Source organism: Anser cygnoides, chromosome W (assembly GCF_040182565.1).
Source record: "Anser cygnoides isolate HZ-2024a breed goose chromosome W, Taihu_goose_T2T_genome, whole genome shotgun sequence".
Taxonomy (NCBI): Eukaryota; Metazoa; Chordata; class Aves; order Anseriformes; family Anatidae; genus Anser; species Anser cygnoides.
In genome coordinates this window covers 127,911-153,526 of record NC_089911.1, presented here as the reverse complement: position 1 = coordinate 153,526, position 25,616 = coordinate 127,911, and positions in this window count along the sequence as shown.

Genomic DNA, 25,616 nt, shown 5'->3' with positions numbered 1-25,616 from the left:
CTGCCCCAGAGGGCTCACACCGCGATTTAGAGACCTCAGCCTCGGGTTGAGACGGAACTATTAACATTCCTACATCCTCTTTCCCTGCTCATTCAACTTCAAACAGCTCTGTTAAATACTACATGCCACACAACCTTTAACACCTTCAACAATCCTTTTAACACTTCCTTTATCTTTCTCCAGCCTGTACTTTTCTAATGCCAACACCAAAGGCTCAGTCAGGGGCCAACTTAATTCCAAACCTTTTCCCTCCAACATGCTGAAACAACATATCACTATACAACATTTCATCCTATTTTCCTTCTCTCCTCAAAAACATTAATTGCAAGACACTGTTATAGTCGATTGATCCATAAAGTGGCCATTTAGTTTATATAGTGGCCACCATTGATTGCAATACTTAGTGGAAGTCCTCTTGCTTTCTGTGCCCCCATTTCTAACAATATCCTTCCAATGTGCCAATATGCACCCAAGGAGGCTTTTTTTTTTTTTTTTTTAGGACGTCTTTTTTTTTTTTTTTGGATTTTCCCCTTTTCCTTGATTTCCCATTCCCTTTTATTTATTTATATTAGTTACTGTCCCTTGTTTCAATTTCCACGCAAACCTTTTTATTGCAGGTTTTTACTATCTTTTCCTAATCTTCTTCCCAAATGTCCCAGTCCTCTGGGATTAAACTCTTCTTTCCACATACAAACTTTACTATTTCAGATTATTAATGAGCCCCGTTCCAATCATAAATCCGCAGGACTTCGGAAAAACACCAGAAGCACTCAGCCTTCTGTCTTCTAGACAAACAATAACACCTTTTCCACAAAATTTACATTTCAATAAGACCGAATTTCAAGCCAAATGGTAATTTTTCTCATGCACTTTGTTAGTAAGCCTACACAAAACAAGGAATCACTCCTGTGTATCCGTCAAGATGGGGGTTTAAAAAGGTATTGAGGCCTAAATAAATTCGCTCTCCCCCTTTTTACCAAATTCCCAGGGCTCAGGCCCGAACCACCAAAGAAGTGACTCTCCGTTCTACCACTTTGATAATCAGTCAGCCCCCCTCCCCCGATACTTGGGAAACTGACCGAACACCACCGCGAATATACCCAAACTTCTAAACTGTTACTTAGATAATGCTCCCACCTTCCTCCTTGACACAGTCAAAACATTTAAGAACAAAACAGGATTACAAGATGCACCACCGGGGGTGGATTGTTAGGATATAGAGGTGGTAGGTTATCCAATGACTCCCATTCATCATCTTTTTCTTTTTCCTTTTTTTTTTATTTTTTATTTTTTTGTTCTCTTCTTCGTCAAACTTCTCGTCTGCTTTTAGTGTAAATATTGAGGCTGGAAAAGGACGTGAGATCCTGATCCATAATCCTGCATAATCACTTTCCTCCTGGCTAAAAGGTTCCTTTGAGTTAACATGTAGATTTAAAGCCTGGCAAACCCAGTCTTCAAAAGATCCGAAAATAGGCCAAAAGACATGTGGTCTTAAAGGCTCCTTTGGCCATTCTATCATACAATACTGAATCATTTTTACTTTGCTTTTTCCTTTTCTGGGGCCCCTATCGTTCCAATTTCTAATCATTATCCCTAATGGACTTTCTGGTGGTATGTCTGGTAATTTGCTCCCTTTTCTCTGGTCCCGGGTCTTCGATTTAATCTGACCCATCTAGGAATTTTACTGTGGCAATTCCTACAGCCCTTGGTTGCCTTAGTGAGAGTGTCTTGCAGGGGGTTTAGGACCTATCACCCACCCACGAATCCTATAGGAATCGCTTCGGTCCTTCACCGGCCAAGTCCCTCGCGGGAGATTGGAACCGCGGTTAGAAGACCTCCACAATCGCTTCGGAACTACGTTCCGTCTCAATCACACTCTCACACACACAGGCAACCGAAACCCACCCAACCGAACGGTATACGCCTTAAATACTTACGACTCCGTCGTCTTCGTTCGGATCTTCGCGCGCAGAATTACGGGCAAAATATAGTGCTGCAGCCGGCAAAGGGAGCTCATAAAAAAATCTAAATCTTTGCTTGCCCTTATTCAGGTTCAGGATGGTGTTAGCCCCGACCTGACTCGAACAGGAGCCACCAAATGGTGGGGGCGCCCCTCCTAGATCAAGTCAGAATTCAGGAACCAAGACCATCCCGGACGAGCCCCCAATTGTTATAAATGACTGAGTCCCAAATAGGATTACAATCAGAGTTTACAATTTATTAAACGAATAGAGGCAAGCAAACAGCGCTGGGTGCGCCGGGAGTCTCTGCTCCACCGGGACGCACACCTGTTACGTAAGGCAGCTGGTTTTTATACTCCTAGGCTAATACATATTCATTACTACTTCTAGAAGAGGCAGGGTTATTATAATTGGTTTCCCAAATCCGAAGTCCTCCCAGGGGCGCCTGCTTATCAGTCTCTGTTAGTCTCTCGGGGGCCGCTCGGACGGGGAGGCTCATATTCTTCCTCCTTATCTAGTGGTCTCTTGGCCGGCTGTCAGAAGTTACTGCACGTCTGTGCAAAGTCAGCAGTTTTTCTCTGAAGAAATCCCTTTGTTCTCTTCTCGCCTAAACCCAGGCCTCAATGTTAACCCTTCACACCCCTTAGTGGCACGAATTGCTGGACTATTCCTTACAATCTGGACTCAATGCAGTGCAGCTCAGTGATGCCAGTGCACTCTCTGGAATCACTGCACTGCATCCCCAGTGGAGCCATTGCACTCTCTAGTCTCACTGCACTGCATCCCCAGTGGTGCCAGTGCACTGTCTGGAGTCACTGCAGTGTATACCCATTGGAGCCAGTGCACTCTCTGGACTCACTAAACTGCATCCCCAGCGGTGTCAGAGAACTCTCTGGACTCACTGCACTGCATCCCCATTGGTGCCAGTGCACTCTCTGGACTCACCGAGGTGCATCCCCAGTGGTGCCAGTGCACTCTCTGGACTCACTGCACTGCATCCCCAGTGGTGCCAGTGAACTTTTTCGAGTCACTGCACTGCATCCCCTTTAGTGCCAGTGCATTCTCTGGACTCACTGCACTGCATCCCCAGTGGTGTTAGTGCAATCTCAGGACTCACTGCAGTGCAGCTCCAGTTGGTGCCAGTGCAGTCTCTGGACTCACTGCACTACATCCCCAATGTTCCCAGTGCACTCTCTGGACTCACCGAGGTGCATCCCCAGTGGTGCCAGTGCACTCTCTGGACTCACTGCACTGCATCCCCAGTGGTGCCAGTGCACTCTCTGGACTCACCGAGGTGCATCCCCAGTGGTGCCAGTGCAGTCTCTGGACTCACTACACTGCATCCCCAGTGGTGCCAGTGCACTCTCTGCACTCACTGCAGTGCAGCCCCTGAGGTGCCAGTGCACTCTCTGTACTCACTGCAGTGCATCCCCGGTGGTGCCAGTGCACTCTCTGGAGTCACTGCAGTGCATCCTCAGTGGTGCCAGTGCACTCTCTGCACTCACTGCACTGCATCCACAAGGTGCCAGTGCACTCTCTGGAGTCACTGCAGTGCATCCCCAGTGGTGCCAGTGCACTCTCTGGACTCACATCACTGAGTGAACAGTAGTGCCCGTGAACTCTCTGGACTCACTGCAGTGCATCCCCAGTGGTGCCAGTGCAGTCTCTGGACTCACTGCACTGCATCACCAGTGGTGCCAGTGCACTCTCTGGACTCACATCACTGAGTGAACAGTAGTGCCCGTGAACTCTCTGGACTCACTGCAGTGCATCCCCAGTGGTGCCAGTGCACTCTCTGCACTCACTGCACTGCATCCCCAGTGGTGCCAGTGCACTCTCTGGACTCACATCACTGAGTGAACAGTAGTGCCCGTGAACTCTCTGGACTCACTGCAGTGCATCCCCAGTGGTGCCAGAGCACTCTCTGGACTCACTGCAGTGCATCTCCAATGGTGCCAGTGCACTCTCTGGACTCACTGCAGTGCATCCCCAGTGGTGCCAGTGCACTCTCTGGAGTCACTGCACTGCATCCCCAGTGGTGCCAGTGCACTCTCTGGACTCACTGCACTGCATCCCCAGTGGTGCCAGTGCACTCTCTGGACTCACGGCACTGCATCCCCAGTGGTGCCAGTGCACTCTCTGGACTCACTGCACTGCATCACCAGTGGTGCCAGTGCACTCTCTGGACTCACTGCAGTGCATCCCCAGTGGTGCCAGTGCACTCTCTTGACTCACTGCAGTGCATCCCCAGTGGTGCCACTGCACTCTCTGGACTCACTGCAGTGCATCCCCACTGGTGACAGTGCACTCTCTGGACTCACGGCACTGCATCCCCAGTGGTGCCAGTGCACTCTCTGGACTCACTGCAGTGCATCCCCAGTGGTGCCACTGCACTCTCTTGACTCACTGCAGTGCATCCCCAGTGGTGCCACTGCACTCTCTTGACTCACTGCAGTGCATCCCCAGTGGTGCCAGTGCACTCTCTGGACTCACTGCAGTGCATCCCCAGTGGTGCCAGTGCACTCTCTGGACTCACTGCACTGCATCCCCAGTGGTGCCAGTGCACTCTCTAGACTCACTGTACTGCATCCCCAGTGGTGCCAGTGCACTCTCTCGACTCACTGCGCTGCATCCCCAGTGGTGCCAGTGCACTCTCTGGACTCACTGCACTGCATCCCCAGTGGTGCCAGTGCACTCTCTGGACTCACTGCACTGCATCACCAGTGGTGCCAGTGCACTGTCTGGAGTCACTGCAGTGTATACCCATTGGAGCCAGTGCACTCTCTGGACTCACTAAACTGCATCCCCAGCGGTGCCAGAGAACTCTCTGGACTCACTGCACTGCATCCCCATTGGTGCCAGTGCACTCTCTGGACTCACCGAGGTGCATCCCCAGTGGTGCCAGTGCACTCTCTGGACTCACTGCACTGCATCCCCAGTGGTGCCAGTGAACTTTTTCGAGTCACTGCACTGCATCCCCTTTAGTGCCAGTGCATTCTCTGGACTCACTGCACTGCATCCCCAGTGGTGTTAGTGCAATCTCAGGACTCACTGCAGTGCAGCTCCAGTTGGTGCCAGTGCAGTCTCTGGACTCACTGCACTACATCCCCAATGTTCCCAGTGCACTCTCTGGACTCACCGAGGTGCATCCCCAGTGGTGCCAGTGCACTCTCTGGACTCACTGCACTGCATCCCCAGTGGTGCCAGTGCACTCTCTGGACTCACCGAGGTGCATCCCCAGTGGTGCCAGTGCAGTCTCTGGACTCACTACACTGCATCCCCAGTGGTGCCAGTGCACTCTCTGCACTCACTGCAGTGCAGCCCCTGAGGTGCCAGTGCACTCTCTGTACTCACTGCAGTGCATCCCCGGTGGTGCCAGTGCACTCTCTGGAGTCACTGCAGTGCATCCTCAGTGGTGCCAGTGCACTCTCTGCACTCACTGCACTGCATCCACAAGGTGCCAGTGCACTCTCTGGAGTCACTGCAGTGCATCCCCAGTGGTGCCAGTGCACTCTCTGGACTCACATCACTGAGTGAACAGTAGTGCCCGTGAACTCTCTGGACTCACTGCAGTGCATCCCCAGTGGTGCCAGTGCAGTCTCTGGACTCACTGCACTGCATCACCAGTGGTGCCAGTGCACTCTCTGGACTCACATCACTGAGTGAACAGTAGTGCCCGTGAACTCTCTGGACTCACTGCAGTGCATCCCCAGTGGTGCCAGTGCACTCTCTGCACTCACTGCACTGCATCCCCAGTGGTGCCAGTGCACTCTCTGGACTCACATCACTGAGTGAACAGTAGTGCCCGTGAACTCTCTGGACTCACTGCAGTGCATCCCCAGTGGTGCCAGAGCACTCTCTGGACTCACTGCAGTGCATCTCCAATGGTGCCAGTGCACTCTCTGGACTCACTGCAGTGCATCCCCAGTGGTGCCAGTGCACTCTCTGGAGTCACTGCACTGCATCCCCAGTGGTGCCAGTGCACTCTCTGGACTCACTGCACTGCATCCCCAGTGGTGCCAGTGCACTCTCTGGACTCACGGCACTGCATCCCCAGTGGTGCCAGTGCACTCTCTGGACTCACTGCACTGCATCCCCAGTGGTGCCAGTGCACTCTCTGGACTCACTGCAGTGCATCCCCAGTGGTGCCAGTGCACTCTCTTGACTCACTGCAGTGCATCCCCAGTGGTGCCACTGCACTCTCTGGACTCACTGCAGTGCATCCCCACTGGTGACAGTGCACTCTCTGGACTCACGGCACTGCATCCCCAGTGGTGCCAGTGCACTCTCTGGACTCACTGCAGTGCATCCCCAGTGGTGCCACTGCACTCTCTTGACTCACTGCAGTGCATCCCCAGTGGTGCCACTGCACTCTCTTGACTCACTGCAGTGCATCCCCAGTGGTGCCAGTGCACTCTCTGGACTCACTGCAGTGCATCCCCAGTGGTGCCAGTGCACTCTCTGGACTCACTGCACTGCATCCCCAGTGGTGCCAGTGCACTCTCTAGACTCACTGTACTGCATCCCCAGTGGTGCCAGTGCACTCTCTCGACTCACTGCGCTGCATCCCCAGTGGTGCCAGTGCACTCTCTGGACTCACTGCACTGCATCCCCAGTGGTGCCAGTGCACTCTCTCGACTCACTGCGCTGCATCCCCAGTGGTGCCAGTGCACTCTCTGGACTCACTGCACTGCATCCCCAGTGGTGCCAGTGCACTCTCTGGACTCACTGCACTGCATCACCAGTGGTGCCAGTGCACTCTCTTGACTCACTGCAGTGCATCCCCAGTGGTGCCAGTGCACTCTCTGGACTCACTGCAGTGCATCCCCAGTGGAGACAGTTGACTCTCTGGACTCACTACACTGCATCACCGGTGGTGCCAGTGCACTCTCTTGACTCACTGCACTCCATCCCCAGTGGTGCCAGTGCACTCTCTAGAGTCACTGCACTGCATCCCCAGTGGAGCCAGTTGACTCTCTGGACTCACTGCACTGCATCCCCAAGGTGCCAGTGCACTCTCTGGACTCACTGCACTGCTCCAGCCGCGGCAGCCGCTCCAGCCGCACCAGCCGCGGCATCCGCTCCAGCCTCGGCATCCGCTCCAGCCGCGTCAGGCGCTCCAGCCGCGGTAGCCCCTCCAGCCGCGGCAGCCGCTCTATGCGCTCACGCCGCGGAAGCCGCTCCAGCCGCGGCAGCCGCTCCAGCCGCGGCAGCCGCTCCAGCCGCCGTACCGCTCCAGCCGCGACAGCCGCTCCAGCCGCTCCATCCGCGGCAGATGCTCCAGCCGCTACCGAGTGGAGCGGCTGCCACGGTTGGAGCGGCTGCCGCAGCTGGAGCAGTGGAGTGAGTCCAGAGAGTGAAAAGGCACCAGTGGGGATGGAGTGCAGTGAGTCCAGAGACTGCACTGGCACCACTGGGGATACACTGCAGTGAGTCCAGAGAGTGCACTGGCACCAATGGGGATGCACTGCAGTGAGTCCAGAGAGTGCTCTGGCACCACTGGGGATGCACTGCAGTGACTGCATAGAGTGCCCTGGCACCACTGGGTATGCACTGCAGTGAGTCCAGAGAGTGCCCTGGCACCAGAGGAGATGCACTGCAGTGTCTCCAGAGAGCGCACTGGCACCACTGGGGATGCAGTGCAGTGAGTCCAGAGAGTGCACTGGCACCACTGGGGATGCACTGCAGTGAGTCCAGAGAGTGCACTGGCACCACTGGGGATGCAGTGCAGTGAGTCCAGAGACTGCACTGGCACCAGAGGTTATGCACCCCGGTGATTCCAGAGAGTGCAGTGGCACCACTGGGGATGCAGAGCAGTGAGTCCAGAGAGTGCCTTGGCACCACTGGGGATGCAGTACAGTGAGTCCAGAGAGTGCACTGGCACCACTGGGGATGCAGTGCAGTGAGTCCAGAGAGTGCACTGGCATCACTGGGCATGCAGTGCAGTGAGTCCAGAGATTGCACTAGAACCACTGGGGATGCAGTGCAGTGAGTCCACGAGTGCACTAGCGCCACTGGGGATGAAGTGCAGTGAGTCCAGAGAGTGCACTGGCAACACTCGGGATGCACATGAGTGAGCCCAGAGAGTGCACTGGCACCACTAAGAATGCAGTACAGTGAGTCCAGTGAGTGCAGTCGCACCACTGGGGATTCACTGCAGTGAGTCCAGAGAGTGCACTGGCACCACTGGGGATGCAGTGCAGTGAGTCTAGAGAGTGCACTGGCACCACTGGGGATGCACTGCAGTGAGTCCAGAGAGTGCAGAGGCACCACTAGGGATGCACTGCAGTGACTCCAGAGAGTGCACTGGCACCACTGGGGATGCAGTGCAGTGAGACCAGAGAGTGCAGAGGCACCGCTAGGGATGCACTGCAGTGACTCCAGAGAGTGCACTGGCACCACTGGGGATGCAGTGCAGTGAGTCCAGAGAGTGCACTGGCACCACTGGGGATGCAGTGCAGTGAGTCCAGAGAGTGCACTGGCACCACTGGGGATGCAGTGCAGTGAGTCCAGAGTGTGCACTGGCACCACTAGGGATGCAATGCAGTGAGTCCAGAGAGTGCACTGGCACCACTGGGGATTCAGTGCAGTGAGTCCAGAGACTGCACTGGCACCAGAGGTTATGCACCCCGGTGATTCCAGAGAGTGCAGTGGGACCACTGGGGATGCAGTGCAGTGAGTGCAGAGAGTGCACTGGCACCACTGGGGATGCAGAGCAGTGAGTCCAGAGAGTGCATTGGCACCACTGGGGATGCAGTACAGTGAGTCCAGAGAGTGCACTGGCACCACTGGGGATGCAGTGCAGTGAGTCCAGAGAGTGCACTGGCATCACTGGAGATGCAGTGCAGTGAGTCCAGAGATTGCACTGGAACCACTGGGGATGCAGTGCAGTGACTCCAGAGAGTACAATGGCACCACTGGGGATGCAGTGCTGTGAGTCCAGAGAGTGCACTGGCAACACTCGGGATGCACATCAGTGAGTCCAGAAAGTGCATTGGCACCACTAAGAATGCAGTACAGTGAGTCCAGTGAGTGCAGTGGCACCACTGGGGATGCAGTGCAGTGAATCCAGAGAGTGCACTGGCACCACTGGGGATGCAGTGCAGTGAGTCCAGAGAGTACAGAGGCACCACTAGGGATGCACTGCAGTGACTCCAGAGAGTGCACTGGCACCACTGGGGATGCACTGCAGTGAGTCCAGAGAGTGCAGAGGCACCGCTAGGGATGCACTGCAGTGAGTCCAGAGAGTTCACTGGCACCACTGGGGATAAACTGCAGTGAGTCCAGAGAGTCCACTGGCACCACTGGGGATACAGTGCAGTGAGTCCAGAGTGTGCACTGGCACCACTGGGGATGCACTGCAGTGAGTCCAGAGAGTGCACTGGCATCACTGGAGATGCAGTGCAGTGAGTCCAGAGATTGCACTGGAACCACTGGGGATGCAGTGCAGTGACTCCAGAGAGTGCAGAGGCACCACTAGGGATGCACTGCAGTGAGTCCAGAGAGTGCACTGGCACCACTGGGGATGCAGTGCAGTGAGTCCAGAGAGTGCACTGCCCCACTGGGGATGCAGTGCCGTGAGACCAGAGAGTGCACTGGCACCACTGGGGATGCAGTGCAGTGAGTCCAGAGAGTGCACTGGCACCACTGGGGATGCAGTGCAGTGAGTCCAGAGAGTGCACTGGCAACACTGGGGATGCACTTCAGTGAGTCCACAGAGTGCACTGGCACCACTAAGAATGCAGTACAGTGAGTGCAGAGAGTGCACTGGCACCACTGGGGATGCAGTGCAGTGAGTCCAGAGAGTGCACTGGCACCACTGGGGATGCACTGCAGTGAGTCCAGAGAGTGCACTGGCACCACTGGGGATGCAGTGCAGTGAGTCCAGAGTGTGCACTGGCACCACTGGGGATGCACTGCAGTGAGTCCAGAGAGTGCACTGGCACCACTGGGGATGCAGCGCAATGATGACAGAGAGTGCCCTGGCACCACTGGGGATGCAGTGCAGTGAGTCCAGAGAGTGCACTGGCACCACTGGGGATGCACTGCAGTGAGTCCAGAAAGTGCATTGGCACCTCAGGGGATGCACTGCAGTGCTTCCAGAGAGTGCACTGGCACCACTGGGGATGCAGTGCAGTGAGTCCAGAGAGTGCACTGGCACCACTGGGGATGCAGTGCAGTGAGTCCAGAGAGTGCACTGGCACCTTGGGGATGCAGTGCAGTGAGTCCAAGAGTGCACTAGCACCACTGGGGATGGAGTGCAGTGAGTCCAGAGAGTGCACTGGCACCACTGGGGATGCAGTGCAGTGAATCCAGAGAGTGCACTGGCACCAGTGGGGATGCAGTGCAGTGAGTCCAGAGAGTGCACTAGCACCACTGGGGATGCAGTGCAGTGAGTCCAGAGAGTGCAGTGGCACCACTGGGGATGCACTGCAGTGACTCCAGAGAGTGCACTGGCACCACTGGGGATGCAGTGCAGTGAGACCAGAGAGTGCACTGGAACCACAGGGGATGCAGTGCAGTGACTCCAGAGAGTACAATGGCACCACTGGAGATGCAGTGCAGTGAGTCCAGAGAGTGCACTGGCAACATTCGGGATGCACTGCAATGAGTCCAGAGAGTGCACTGGCACCACTAAGAATGCAGTACAGTGAGTCCAGTGAGTGCAGTGGCACCACTGGGGATGCAGTGCAGTGAGTACAGAGAGTGCACTGGCACCACTGGGGATGCAGTGCAGTGATTCCAGAGAGTGCACTGGCACCACTGGGGATGCAGTGCAGTGAGTCCAGAGAGTGCACTGGCACCACGAGGGATGCAGTGCAGTGAGTCCAGAGAGTGCACTGGCACCACTGGGGATGCACTGCAGTGACTGCAGAGAGTGCACTGGCACCACTGGGGATGCAGTGCAGTGAGTCCAGAGAGTGCACTGGCACCACTGGGGATGCAATGGAGTGAGTCCAGAGAATGCACTGGTACCACTGGAGATTCACTGCAGTGAGTCCAGAAAGTGCACTGGCAACTCCGGGGATGCACTGCAGTGAGTGCAGAGAGTGCACTGGCACCAATGGGAATGCAGTGCAGTGAGTCCAGAGAGTGCAGTGGCACCACTGGGGATGCAGTGCAGTGAAACCAGAGAGTGCACTGGCACCACTGGGGATGCAGTGCAGTGAGTCCAGAGAGTGCACTGGCACCACTGGGGATGCACCTCAGTGAGTCCAGAGAGTGAATTGGCACCACTGGTGATGCAGTGCAGTGAGTCCAGAGAGTGCACTGTCACCACTGCGGATGCAGTGCAGTGAGTCCAGAGAGTGCAGTTGCACCACTGGGGATGCACTGCAGTGAGTCCAGAGAGTGCACTGGCACCACTGGGGATGCAGTGTAGTGAGTCCAGAGAGTACACTGGCACCACTGGGGATGCAGTGCAGTGAGGCTAGAGAGTGCACTGGCACCACTAGGAATGAAGTACAGTGAGCCCAGTGAGTGCACTGGCACCGCTGGGGATGCAGTGCAGTGAGTCCAGAGAGTGCAGTGGCACCACTGGGGATGCAGTACAGTGAGTCCAGAGAGTGCACTGCCACCACTGGGGATGCACTGCAGTGAGTCCAGAGAGTGCACTGCAACCACTGGGGATGCACTGCAGTGAGTCCAGAGAGTGCACTGGCACCACTGGGGATGCACTGCAGTGAGTCCAGAGTGTGCACTGGCACCACTGGGGATGCAGTGCAGAGAGTCCAGAGAGTGCACTGGCACCACTGGGGATGCACTGCAGTGAGTCCAGAGAGTGCACTGGCTCCACTGGGAATGCAGTGCAGTGAGTCCAGAGAGTGCACTGCCACCACTGGGGATGCAGTGCAGTGAGTTCAGAGAGTGCACTGGCACCACTGGGGATGCAGTGTAGTGAGTCCAGAGAGTGCACTGCCACCACTGGGGATGCACTGCAGTGAGTCCAGAGAGTGCACTGGCACCTTGTGGATGCAGTGCAGTGAGTCCAGAGAGTGCACTGCCACCACTGGGGATGCACTGCAGTGAGTCCAGAGAGTGCACTGGCACCACTGAGAATGCAGTGCAGTGAGTCCAGAGAGTGCACTGCCACCCCTGGGGATGCACTGCAGTGAGTCCAGAGAGTGCACTGCCCCCACTGGGGATGCACTGCAGTGAGTCCAGAGAGTGCACTGGAACCACTGGGGATGCACTCCATTGAGTCCAGAGAGTGCACTGGCACTACTAAGAATGCAGTACAGTGAGTCCAGTGAGTGCAGTGGCACCACTGGGGATGCAGTGCAGTGAGTCCAGAGAGTGCAGTGGCACCACTGGGGATGCACTGCAGTGAGTCCAGAGAGTGCAGTGGCACCACTGGGCATGCAGTGCAGTGAGTCCAGAGAGTGCACTGGCACCACTAGGGATGCAGTGCAGTGACTCCAGAGAGTGCACTGGCACCACTGGGGATGCAGCGCAATGACGACAGAGTGTAGTGGCACCACTGGGGATGCAGTGCAGTGAGTCCAGAGAGTGCACTGGCACCACTGGGGATGCAGTGCAGTGAGTCCAGAGAGTGCACTGGCACCACCTGGGATGCAGTACAGTGAGTCCAGAGAGTGCACTGGCACCACTGGGGATGCAGTGCAGTGAGTCCAGAGAGTGCACTGGCACCACTGGAGTTGCAGTGCAGTGAGTCCAGAGAGTGCACTGGAAGCACTGGGGATGCAGCGCAGTGACTCCTGAGAGTGCACTGGCACCACTGGGGATGCAGTGCAGTGAGTCCAGAGAGTGCACTGGCACCACTGGGGATGCAGTGCAATGAGTCCAGAGAGTGCACTGGCACCAATGGCAACGCAGTGCAGTGAGTCCAGAGAGTGCACTAGCACCACTGGGGATGCACTGCAGTGAGTCCAGAGAGTGCACTGGCACCACTGGGGATGCACTGCAGTGAGTCCAGAGAGTGCACTGGCACCAGTGGGGATGCAGTGCAGTGAGTCCAGAGAGTTCACTGGCACCACTGGGGATGTAGTGCAGTGAGTCCACAGAGGGCACTGGCACCACTGGGGATGCAGTGCAGTGAGTAAAGAGAGTGCAGTGGCACCACTGGGGATGCAGTGCAGTGAGTCCAGAGAGTGCACTGCCACCATTGGGGATGCACTGCAGTGAGTCCAGAGACTTCACAGGTACCACTGGGGATGCAGTGCAGTGAGTCCAGAGAGTGCCCTGGCACCACTGGGAATGCAGTGATTCCAGAGAGTGCACTGGCACCACTGGGGATGCACTGCAGTGAGTTCAGAGAGTGCACTGGCACCACTGGGGATGCACCCCGGCAAGTCCAGAGAGTGCACTGGCACCACTGGGGATGCAGTGCAGTGAGTCCAGAGAGTGCACTGGCACCACTGGGGATGCAGTGCAGTGAGTCCAGAGAGTGCACTGGCACCACTGGGGATGCACTGCCGTGAGTCCAGAGATTGCACTGGCACCACTGGGGATGCAGTGCAGTGAGTCCAGAGAGTGCACTGGCACCACTGGGGATGCAGTGCAGTGAGTAAAGAGAGTGCACTGGCACCACTGGGGATGCAGTGCAGTGAGTCCAGAGAGAGCACTGGCACCACTGGGGATGCAGTGCAGTGAGTCCAGAGAGTGCACTGGCACCACTGGGGATGCAGTGCAGTGAGTCCAAAGAGTGCACTGGCACCACTGGGGATGCACCCCGGCAAGTCCAGAGAGTGCACTCTCACCACTGGGGATGCAGTGCAGTGAGTCCAGAGAGTGCACTGGCACCACTGGGGATGCAGTGCAGTGAGTCCAGAGAGTGCACATTGCACCACTGGGGATGCAGTTCAGTGAGTCCAGAGAGTGCACTGGCACCACCTGGGATGCAGTACAGTGAGTCCAGAGAGTGCACTGGCACCACTGGGGATGCAGTGCAGTGAGTCCACAGAGTGCACTGGCACCACTGGAGTTGCAGTGCAGTGAGTCCAGAGAGTGCACTGGAACCACTGGAGTTGCAGCGCAGTGACTCCTGAGAGTGCACTGGCACCACTGGGGATGAAGTGCAGTGAGTCCAGAGAGTGCACTGGCACCACTGGGGATGCAGTGCAGTGAGTCCAGAGAGTGCACTGGCACCAATGGCAACGCAGTGCAGTGAGTCCAGAGAGTGCACTAGCACCACTGGGGATGCACTGCAGTGAGTCCAGAGAGTGCACTAGCACCACTGGGGATGCACTGCAGTGAGTCCAGAGAGTGCACTGGCACCACTGTGAATGCAGTGCAGTGAGTCCAGAGAGTTCGCTGGCACCACTGGGGATGTAGTGCAGTGAGTCCACAGAGGGCACAGGCACCACTGGGGATGCAGTGCAGTGAGTCCGGAGAGTACAGTGGCACCACTGGGGATGCAGTGCAGTGAGTCCAAAGAGTGCACTGGCACCATTGGGGATGCACTGCAGTGAGTCCAGAGACTTCACAGGTACCACTGGGGATGCAGGGCAGTGAGTCCAGAGAGTGCCCTGGCACCTCTGGGAATTCAGTGATTCCAGAGAGTGCACTGGCACCACTGGGGATGCACTGCAGTGAGTCCAGAGAGTGCACTGGCACCACTGGGGATGCACCCCGGCAAGTCCAGAGAGTGCACTGGCACCACTGGGGATGCAGTGCAGTGAGTCCAGAGAGTGCACTGGCACCACTGGGGATGCAGTGCAGTGAGTCCAGAGAGTGCACTGGCACCACTGGGATGCACTGCAGTGAGTCCAGAGAGTGCACTGGCACCACTGGGGATGCACTGCAGTGAGTCCACAGAGTGCACTGGCACCAAAGGGGATACACTGCAGTGAGTCCAGAGAGTGCACTGGCACCACTGGGGATGCAGTGCAGTGAGTTAAGAGAGTACACTGGCACCACTGGGGATGCAGTGCAGTGACTCCAGAGAGTGCACTGGCACCGCTGGGCATGCAGTGCAGTGAGCCCAGAGAGTGCACTGGCACCAACTGGAGCTGTACTGCTGTGAGTCCTGAGATTGCACTGGCACCACTGGGGATGCACTGCAGTGAGTCCAGAGATTTCACAGGCACCACTGGGGATGCAGTACAGTGAGTCCAGAGAGTACACTGGCACTACTGGGGATTCAGTTCAGTTAGTCCAGAGAGTGAACTGGCACCAGTGGGGATGTAGTGCAGTGAGTCCAGAGAGTGCTCTGGCACCTCTGGGGATGCACCCCGGTGACTCCAGAGAGTATACTGGCACCACTGGGGATGCACCCCGGCAAGTCCAGAGAGTGCACTCTAACCACTGGGGATGCAGTGCAGTGAGTCCAGAGAGTGCACTGGCACCACTGGGGATGCAGTGCAGTGAGTCCAGAGAGTGCACATTGCACCACTGGGGATGCAGTTCAGTGAGTCCAGAGAGTGCACTGGCACCACTGGCGATGCACTGCAGTGAGTCCAGAGAGTGCACTGGCACCACCTGGGATGCAGTACAGTGAGTCCAGAGAGTGCACTGGCACCACTGGAGTTGCAGTGCAGTGAGTCCAGAGAGTGCACTGGAACCACTGGGGATGCAGCGCAGTGAGTCCAGAGAGTGCACTGGCACCACTGGGGATGCAGTGCAGTGAGTCCACAGAGTGCACTGGCACCACTGGGGATGCAGTGCAGTGAGTAAAGAGAGTGCACTGGCACCACTGGGGATGCAGTGCAGTGAGTCCAGAGAGAGCACTGGCACCACTGGGGATGCAGTGCAGTGAGTCCAGAGAGTGCACTGGCACCACTGGGGATGCAGTACAGTGAGTCCAGAGAGTGCACTGGCACCAGTGGGGATGCAGTGCAGTGAGTAAAGAGAATGCACTGGCACCATTGGGGTTGCACTGCAGTGAGTCCAGAGAGTGCACTGGCACCACTGGGGATGCAGTGCAGTGAGTCCAGAGAGTGCACTGGCACCACTGGGGATGCAGTGCAGTGAGTCCAGAAAGTGCACTGTCAGCACTGGGGATGCAGTGCAGTGAGTCCAGAGAGTGCACTGGCACCAGCGGGGATGAAGTGCAGTGAGTCCAGAGAGTGCACTGGTACCACTGGGGATGCGCTGCAGTGAGACCAGAGGTTGCAGTGGCATCACTGGGGATGCAGTGCAGTGAGTCCAGAGAGTGCACTGGTACGATTGGGGATGCACTGCAGTGAGTCCAGAGAGTGCACTGGCACCACTGGGGATGCAGTGCAGTGAGTCCAGAGAGTGCACTGGCACCACTGGGGATGCAGTGCAGTGAGTCCAGAGAGTGCACTGGCAACACTGGGGATGCACCCCGGTGAGTCCAGAGAGTGCACTGGCACCACTGGGGATGCACTGCAGTGAGTCCAGGGAGTCCAGTGGCACCACTGGGGATGCACTGCAGCGAGTACAGAGAGTGCATTGGCACCACTGGGGATGCACTGCAGTGACTCCAGAGAGTGCACTGGCACCACTGGGGATGCACTGCAGTGAGTCCAGATGTTAGCCTAGCAACCACATAATCACCAAGTGATTATATGAAGGTGCTTTATTCAGCGCTGGAAGCCGGGGCAGGTGCCCAAATCTGGCTTCAAGTCCCGTTACTTCCCAGCCGTTATTTATACATACAATATTGCGTCAGGTATACATATTCATTACAGGTTGCAACAGCAGCCTCGCTTTTCATTCTAATTAGCTCCCCTCCCCTTAGCACATGCGTGGCGCACTCCGGTGGTCGTCCAGGTGGTCGTCCAGATGAAGTAAGGAGTCTTCCTCTCCGCTAAACTTTTCACCTTTCTTACTCGACGCATGCTCCCTCCGCTTCTTGGTTCTGCTTCAACTCATTTCATCATTTCCAGGCCCTTATCCAAGGTCAGGTTGTACCTGTTCCCTCCCAAGGTTCCCCTTCAATGATTCTTTTGATTGTTCAATGTACTCCCTAAGTATCCAGTATACATAGATTAATTGATAAGGTAAGTACATTTGGCAATGCTTAATTATACTGTAGGTCCCATTACCTAAGAGACATTAGTAAAACATCCATTCGATTCTCCCCAACACTAACACAGAGACTGCACTGGCACCACTGGGGATGCAGTGCAGTGAGTCCAGAGAGGGCACTGGCACCACTGGCGATGCACTGCAGTGAGTCCAGAGAGTGCACTGGCACCACTGGCGATGCACTGCAGTGAGTCCACAGAGTGCACTGGCACCACTGGAGTTGCAGTGCAGTGAGTCCAGAGAGTGCACTGGCACCACTGGGGATGCAGTGCAGTGAGTCCAGAGAGTGCACTGGCACCACTGGGGATGCAGTGCAGTGAGTCCAGAGAGTGCACTGGCACCACTGGGGATGCAGTGCAATGAGTCCAGAGAGTGCACTGGCACCAATGGCAACGCAGTGCAGTGAGTCCAGAGAGTGCACTGGCACCACTGGGATGCACTGCAGTGAGTCCAGAGAGTGCACTGGCACCACTGGGGATGCAGTGCAGTGAGTCCAGAGAGTGCACAGGCACCACTGGGATGCAGTGCAGTGAGTCCACAGAGTGCACTGGCACCAAAGGGGATACAGTGCAGTGAGTCCAGAGAGTGCACTGGCACCACTGGGGATGCACTGCCGTGAGTGCAGAGAGTGCACTGGCACCTTGGGGATGCAGCGCAGTGAGTCCAGAGAGTGCACTGGCACCACTGGGGATGCACTGCAGTGAGTCCAGAGAGTGCACTGGCACCACTGGGGATGCAGTGCAGTGAGTCTGGAGAGTACACTGGCACCACTGTGGATGCACTGCAGTGAGTCCAGAGAGTGCACTGGCACCACTGGTGATGCAGTGCAATGAGTTCTGAGAGCCACTGGCACCACTGGGGATGCACTGCAGTGAGACCAGAGAGTGAACTGGCACCACTGGGGATGCAGTGCAGTGAGTCCAGAGAGTGCACTGGAACCAACTGGAGCTGCACTGCTGTGAGTCCTGAGATTGCACTGGCACCACTGGGGATGCACTGCAGTGAGTCCAGAGATTTCACAGGCACCAATGGGGATGCAGTACAGTGAGTCCAGAGAGTACACTGGCACTACTGGGGATTCAGTTCAGTGAGTCCAGAGAGTGAACTGGCACCATTGGGGATGTAGTGCAGTGAGTCCAGAGAGTGCACTGGCACCTCTGGGGATGCACCCCGGTGACTCCAGAGAGTGCACTGGCACCACTGGGGATGCACCCCGGCAAGTCCAGAGAGTGCACTCTCACCACTGGGGATGTAGTGCAGTGAGTCCAGAGAGTGCACTGGCATCTCTGGGGATGCAGTGCAGTGAGTCCTGAGAGTGAACATTGCACCACTGTGGATGCAGTTCAGTGAGTCCAGAGAGTGCACTGGCACCACTGGCGATGCACTGCAGTGAGTCCAGAGAGTGCACTGGCACCACCTGGGATGCAGTACAGTGAGTACAGAGAGTGCACTGGCACCACTGGGGATGCAGTGCAGTGAGTCCACAGAGTGCACTGGCACCACTGGAGTTTCAGTGCAATGAGTCCAGAGAGTGCACTGGAACCACTGGGGATGCAGCGCAGTGACTCCTGAGAGTGCACTGGCACCACTGGGGATGCAGTGCAGTGAGTCCGCAGAGTGCACTGGCACCACTGGAGTTGCAGTGCAGTGAGTCCAGAGAGTGCACTGGAACCACTGGGGATGCAGCGCAGTGACTCCTGAGAGTGCACTGGCACCACTGGGGATGCACTGCAGTGAGTCCAGAGAGTGCACTGGCACCACTGGAGATGCAGTGCAATGAGTCCAGACAGTGCACTGGCACCAATGGCAACGCAGTGCAGTGAGTCCAGAGAGTGCACTAGCACCACTGGGGATGCACTGCAGTGAGTCCAGAGAGTCCACCAGCACCACTGGGGATGCACTGCAGTGAGTCCAGAGAGTGCACTGGCACCACTGGGGATGCAGTGCAGTGAGTCCAGAGAGTTCACTGGCACCACTGGGGATGCAGTGCAGTGAGTCCACAGAGGGCACTGGCACCACTGGGGATGCAGTGCAGTGAGTCCGGAGAGTACAGTGGCACCACTGGGGATGCAGTGCAGTGAGTCCAAAGAGTGCACTGGCACCATTGGGGATGCACTGCAGTGAGTCCAGAGACTTCACAGGTACCACTGGGGATGCAGTGCAGTGAGTCCAGAGAGTGCCCTGGCACCACTGGGAATGTAGTGATTCCAGAGAGTGCACTGGCACCACTGGGGATGCACTGCAGTGAGTCCAGAGAGTGCACTGGCACCACTGTGGATGCACCCCGGCAAGTCCAGACAGTGCACTGGCACCACTGGGGATGCAGTGCAGTGAGTACAGAGAGTGCACTGGCACCACTGGGGATGCAGTGCAGTGAGTCCAGAGAGTGCACTGGCACCACTGGGGATGCAGTGCAGTGAGTCCAGAGAGTGCACTGGCACCACTGGGGATGCAGTGCACTGAGTCCAGAGAGTGCACTGGCACCACTGGGGATGCGCTGCAGTGAGACCAGAGGTTGCAGTGGCATCACTGGGGATGCAGTGCAGTGAGTCCAGAGAGTGCACTGGTACGATTGGGGATGCACTGCAGTGAGTCCAGAGAGTGCACTGGCACCACTGGGGATGCACTGCAGTGAGTTCAGAGAGTGCACTGGCACCACTGGGGATGCAGTGCACTGAGTCCAGAGAGTGCACTGGCACCACTGGGGATGCACCCTGGCAAGTCCAGAGAGTGCACTGTCACCACTGGGGATGCAGCGCAGTGAGTCCAGAGAGTGCACTGGCACCACTGGGGATGCACTGCAGTGAGTCCAGAGAGTGCACTGGCAACACTGGGGATGCACCCCGGTGAGTCCAGAGAGTGCCCCGGCACCACTGGCGATGCAGTGCAGTGAGTCCAGAGAGTGCACTGGCACCACTGGGGATGCACTGCAGTGACTCCAGAGAGTGCACTGGCACCACTGGGGATGCACTGCAGTGAGTCCAGATGTTAGCCTAGCAACCACATAATCACCAAGTGATTATATGAAGGTGCTTTATTCAGCGCTGGAAGCCGGGGCAGGTGCCCAAATCTGGCTTCAAGTCCCGTTACTTCCCAGCCGTTATTTATACATACAATATTGCGTCAGGTATACATATTCATTACAGGTTGCAACAGCAGCCTCGCTTTTCATTCTAATTAGCTCCCCTCCCCTTAGCACATGCGTGGCGCACTCCGGTGGTCGTCCAGGTGGTCGTCCAGATGAAGTAAGGAGTCTTCCTCTCCGCTAAACTTTTCACCTTTCTTACTCGACGCATGCTCCCTCCGCTTCTTGGTTCTGCTTCAACTCATTTCATCATTTCCAGGCCCTTATCCAAGGTCAGGTTGTACCTGTTCCCTCCCAAGGTTCCCCTTCAATGATTCTTTTGATTGTTCAATGTACTCCCTAAGTATCCAGTATACATAGATTAATTGATAAGGTAAGTACATTTGGCAATGCTTAATTATACTGTAGGTCCAATTACCTAAGAGACATTAGTAAAACATCCATTCGATTCTCCCCAACACTAAAACAGAGACTGCACTGGCACCACTGGGGATGCAGTGCAGTGAGTCCAGAGAGGGCACTGGCACCACTGGCGATGCACTGCAGTGAGTCCAGAGAGTGCACTGGCACCACTGGCGATGCACTGCAGTGAGTCCACAGAGTGCACTGGCACCACTGGAGTTGCAGTGCAGTGAGTCCAGAGAGTGCACTGGCACCACTGGGGATGCAGTGCAGTGAGTCCAGAGAGTGCACTGGCACCACTGGAGTTGCAGTGCAGTGAGTCCAGAGAGTGCACTGGAACCACTGGGGATGCAGCGCAGTGACTCCTGAGAGTGCACTGGCACCACTGGGGATGCAGTGCAGTGAGCCCAGAGAGTGCACTGGCACCACTGGGGATGCAGTGCAATGAGTCCAGACAGTGCACTGGCACCAATGGCAACGCAGTGCAGTGAGTCCAGAGAGTGCACTAGCACCACTGGGGATGCACTGCAGTGAGTCCAGAGAGTCCACTAGCACCACTGGGGATGCACTGCAGTGAGTCCAGAGAGTGCACTGGCACCACTGGGGATGCAGTGCAGTGAGTCCAGAGAGTTCACTGGCACCACTGGGGATGTAGTGCAGTGAGTCCACAGAGGGCACTGGCACCACTGGGGATGCAGTGCAGTGAGTCCGGAGAGTACAGTGGCACCACTGGGAATGCAGTGCAGTGAGTCCAAAGAGTGCACTGGCACCATTGGGGATGCACTGCAGTGAGTCCAGTGACTTCACAGGTACCACTGGGGATGCAGTGCAGTGAGTCCAGAGAGTGCCCTGGCACCACTGGGAATGTAGTGAGTCCAGAGAGTGCACTGGCACCACTGGGGATGCACTGCAGTGAGTCCAGAGAGTGCACTGGCACCACTGGGGATGCACTGCAGTGAGTCCAGAGAGTGCACTGGCACCACTGGTGATGCAGTGCAGTGAGTGCAGAGAGTGCACTGGCACCACTGGGGATGCACTGCAGTGAGTCCAGAGAGTGCCCTGGCACCACTGGGAATGTAGTGATTCCAGAGAGTGCACTGGCACCACTGGGGATGCAGTGCAGTGAGTCCAGAGAGTGCACTGGCACCACTGGGGATGCAGTGCAGTGAGTCCAGAGAGTGCACTGGCACCAGTGGGGATGCAGTGCAGTGAGTCCAGAGAGTGCACTGGCACCACTGGGGATGCGCTGCAGTGAGACCAGAGGTTGCAGTGGCATCACTGGGGATGCAGTGCAGTGAGTCCAGAGAGTGCACTGGTACGATTGGGGATGCACTGCAGTGAGTCCAGAGAGTGCACTGGCACCACTGGGGATGCACTGCAGTGAGTCCAGAGAGTGCACTGGCACCACTGCGGATGCAGTGCACTGAGTCCAGAGAGTGCACTGGCACCACTGGGGATGCACCCTGGCAAGTCCAGAGAATGCACTGTCACCACTGGGGATGCAGCGCAGTGAGTCCAGAGAGTGCACTGGCACCACTGGGGATGCACTGCAGTGAGTCCAGAGAGTGCACTGGCAACACTGGGGATGCACCCCGGTGAGTCCAGAGAGTGCCCCGGCACCACTGGGGATGCAGTGCAGTGAGTCCAGAGAGTGCACTGGCACCACTGGGGATGCACTGCAGTGACTCCAGAGAGTGCACTGGCACCACTGAGGATGCACTGCAGTGAGTCCAGATGTTAGCCTAGCAACCACATAATCACCAAGTGATTATATGAAGGTGCTTTATTCAGCGCTGGAAGCCGGGGCAGGTGCCCAAATCTGGCTTCAAGTCCCGTTACTTCCCAGCCGTTATTTATACATACAATATTGCGTCAGGTATACATATTCATTACAGGTTGCAACAGCAGCCTCGCTTTTCATTCTAATTAGCTCCCCTCCCCTTAGCACATGCGTGGCGCACTCCGGTGGTCGTCCAGGTGGTCGTCCAGATGAAGTAAGGAGTCTTCCTCTCCGCTAAACTTTTCACCTTCCTTACTCGACGCATGCTCCCTCCGCTTCTTGGTTCTGCTTCAACTCATTTCATCATTTCCAGGCCCTTATCCAAGGTCAGGTTGTACCTGTTCCCTCCCAAGGTTCCCCTTCAATGATTCTTTTGATTGTTCAATGTACTCCCTAAGTATCCAGTATACATAGATTAATTGATAAGGCAAGTACATTTGGCAATGCTTAATTATACTGTAGGTCCCATTCCTAAGAGACATTAGTAAAACATCCATTCGATTCTCCCCAACACTAACACAGAGACTGCACTGGCACCACTGGGGATGCAGTGCAGTGAGTCCAGAGAGGGCACTGGCACCACTGGCGATGCACTGCAGTGAGTCCAGAGAGTGCACTGGCACCACTGGCGATGCACTGCAGTGAGTCCACAGAGTGCACTGGCACCACTGGAGTTGCAGTGCAGTGAGTCCAGAGAGTGCACTGGCACCACTGGGGATGCAGTGCAGTGAGTCCAGAGAGTGCACTGGCACCACCTGGGATGCAGTACAGTGAGTCCAGAGAGTGCACTGGCACCACTGGGGATGCAGTGCAGTGAGTCCACAGAGTGCACTGGCACCACTGGAGTTGCAGTGCAGTGAGTCCAGAGAGTGCACTGGAACCACTGGGGATGAAGCGCAGTGACTCCTGAGAGTGCACTGGCACCACTGGGGATGCAGTGCAGTGAGTCCAGAGAGTGCACTGGCACCACTGGGGATGCAGTGCAATGAGTCCAGAGAGTGCACTGGCACCAATGGCAACGCAGTGCAGTGACTCCAGAGAGTGCACTAGCACCACTGGGGATGCACTGCAGTGAGTCCAGAGAGTGCACTGGCACCAGTGGGGATGCAGTGCAGTGAGTCCAGAGAGTTCACTGGCACCACTGGGGATGTAGTGCAGTGAGTCCACAGAGGGCACTGGCACCACTGGGGATGCAGTGCACTGAGTCCGGAGAGTACAGTGGCACCACTGGGGATGCAGTGCAGTGAGTCCAAAGAGTGCACTGGCACCATTGGAGATGCACTGCAGTGAGTCCAGAGACTTCACAGGTACCACTGGGGATGCAGTGCAGTGAGTCCAGAGAGTGCCCTGGCACCACTGGGAATGCAGTGATTCCAGAGAGTGCACTGGCACCACTGGGGATGCACTGCAGTGAGTCCAGAGAGTGCACTGGCACCACTGGGGATGCACCCCGGCAAGTCCAGAGAGTGCACTGGCACCACTGGGGATGCAGTGCAGTGAGTACAGAGAGTGCACTGGCACCACTGGGGATGCAGTGCAGTGAGTCCAGAGAGTGCACTGGCACCACTGGGGATGCACTGCCGTGAGTCCAGAGATTGCACTGGCACCACTGGGGATGCAGTGCAGTGAGTCCAGAGAGTGCACTGGCACCACTGGGGATGCAGTGCAGTTAGTCCAGAGAGTGCACTGGCACCACTGGGGATGCAGTGCAGTGAGTAAAGAGAGTGCACTGGCACCACTGGGGATGCAGTGCAGTGAGTCCAGAGAGTGCACTGGCACCGGTGGGGATGCAGTGCAGTGAGTAAAGAGAATGCACTGGCACCATTGGGGTTGCACTGCAGTGAGTCCAGAGAGTGCACTAGCACCACTGTGGATGCAGTGCAGTGAGTACAGAGAGTGCACTGGCACCACTGGGGATGCAGTGCAGTGAGTCCAGAGAGTGCACTGGCACCACTGGGGATGCAGTGCAGTGAGTCCAGAGAGTGCACTGGCACCACTGGGAATGCACTGCAGTGAGTCCAGAGAGTGCACTGGCACCACTGGGATGCAGTGCAGTGAGTCCAGAGAGTGCACTGGCACCACTGGGGATGCACTGCAGTGAGTCCAGAGAGTGCACTGGCACCATTGGGATGCAGTGCACTGAGTCCACAGAGTGCACTGGCACCACAGGGGACCAATTGCAGTGAGTCCAGAGAGTGCACTGGCACCACTGGGGATGCACTGCCGTGAGTGCAGAGAGTGCACTGGCACCGCTGCGGTTGCACCCCGGTGTTTTCAGAGAGTGCAGTGGCACCACTGGGGATGCACTGCAGTGAGTCCAGAGAGTGCACTGGCACCACTGGGGATGCAGTGCAGTGAGTCCAGAGAGTGCACTGTCACCACTGGGGATGCAGTGCAGTGAGTCCAGAGAGTGCTCTGGCACCACTGGGGATGCAGTGCAGTGAGTCCAGAGAGTGCTCTGGCACCACTGGGGATGCAGTGCAGTGAGTCCACAGAGTGCACTGGCACCACAAGGGATGCACTGCAGTGAGTCCAGAGAGTGCACTGGCACCACTGGGGATGCAGTGCAGTGAGTCCAGAGAGTGCAGTGGCACCATTGGGGATGCAGTGCAGTGAGTCCAGAGAGTGCACTGGCACCAATGGTGATGCAGTGCAGTGAGTTAAGAGAGTACACTGGTACCACTGTGGATGCACTGCAGTGAGTCCAGAGAGTGCACTGGCACCACTGGGGATGCAGTGCAATGAGTCCAGAGAGCAACTGGCACCACTGGGGATGCAGTGCAGTGAGTACAGAGAGTGCACTGGCACCACTGGGAATGCACTGCAGTGAGTCCAGAGAGTGCACTGGCACCAATGGGGATGCACTGCAGTGAGTCCAGAGAGTGCACTGGCACCACTGGGGATGCACTGCAGTGAGTCCAGAGAGTGCACTGGCACCACTGGGGATGCAGTGCAGTGAGTAAAGAGAGTGCACTGGCACCACTGGGGATGCACCCCGGCAAGTCCAGAGAGTGCACTGTCCCCACTGGGGATGCAGTGCAGTGAGTCCAGAGAGTGCACTGGCACCACTGGGGATGCAGTGCAGTGAGTCCAGAGAGTGCACTGGCACCAGTGGGGACGAAGTGCAGTGAGTTCAGAGAGTGCACTGGTACCACTGGGGATGCGCTGCAGTGAGACCAGAGGTTGCAGTGGCATCACTGGGGATGCAGTGCAGTGAGTCCAGAGAGTGCACTGGTACGATTGGGGATGCACTGCAGTGAGTCCAGAGAGTGCACTGGCACCACTGGGGATGCACTGCAGTGAGTCCAGAGAGTGAACTGGCACCACTGGGGATGCAGTGCACTGAGTCCAGAGAGTGCACTGGCACCACTGGGGATGCACCCTGGCAAGTCCAGAGAGTGCACTGTCACCACTGGGGATGCAGCGCAGTGAG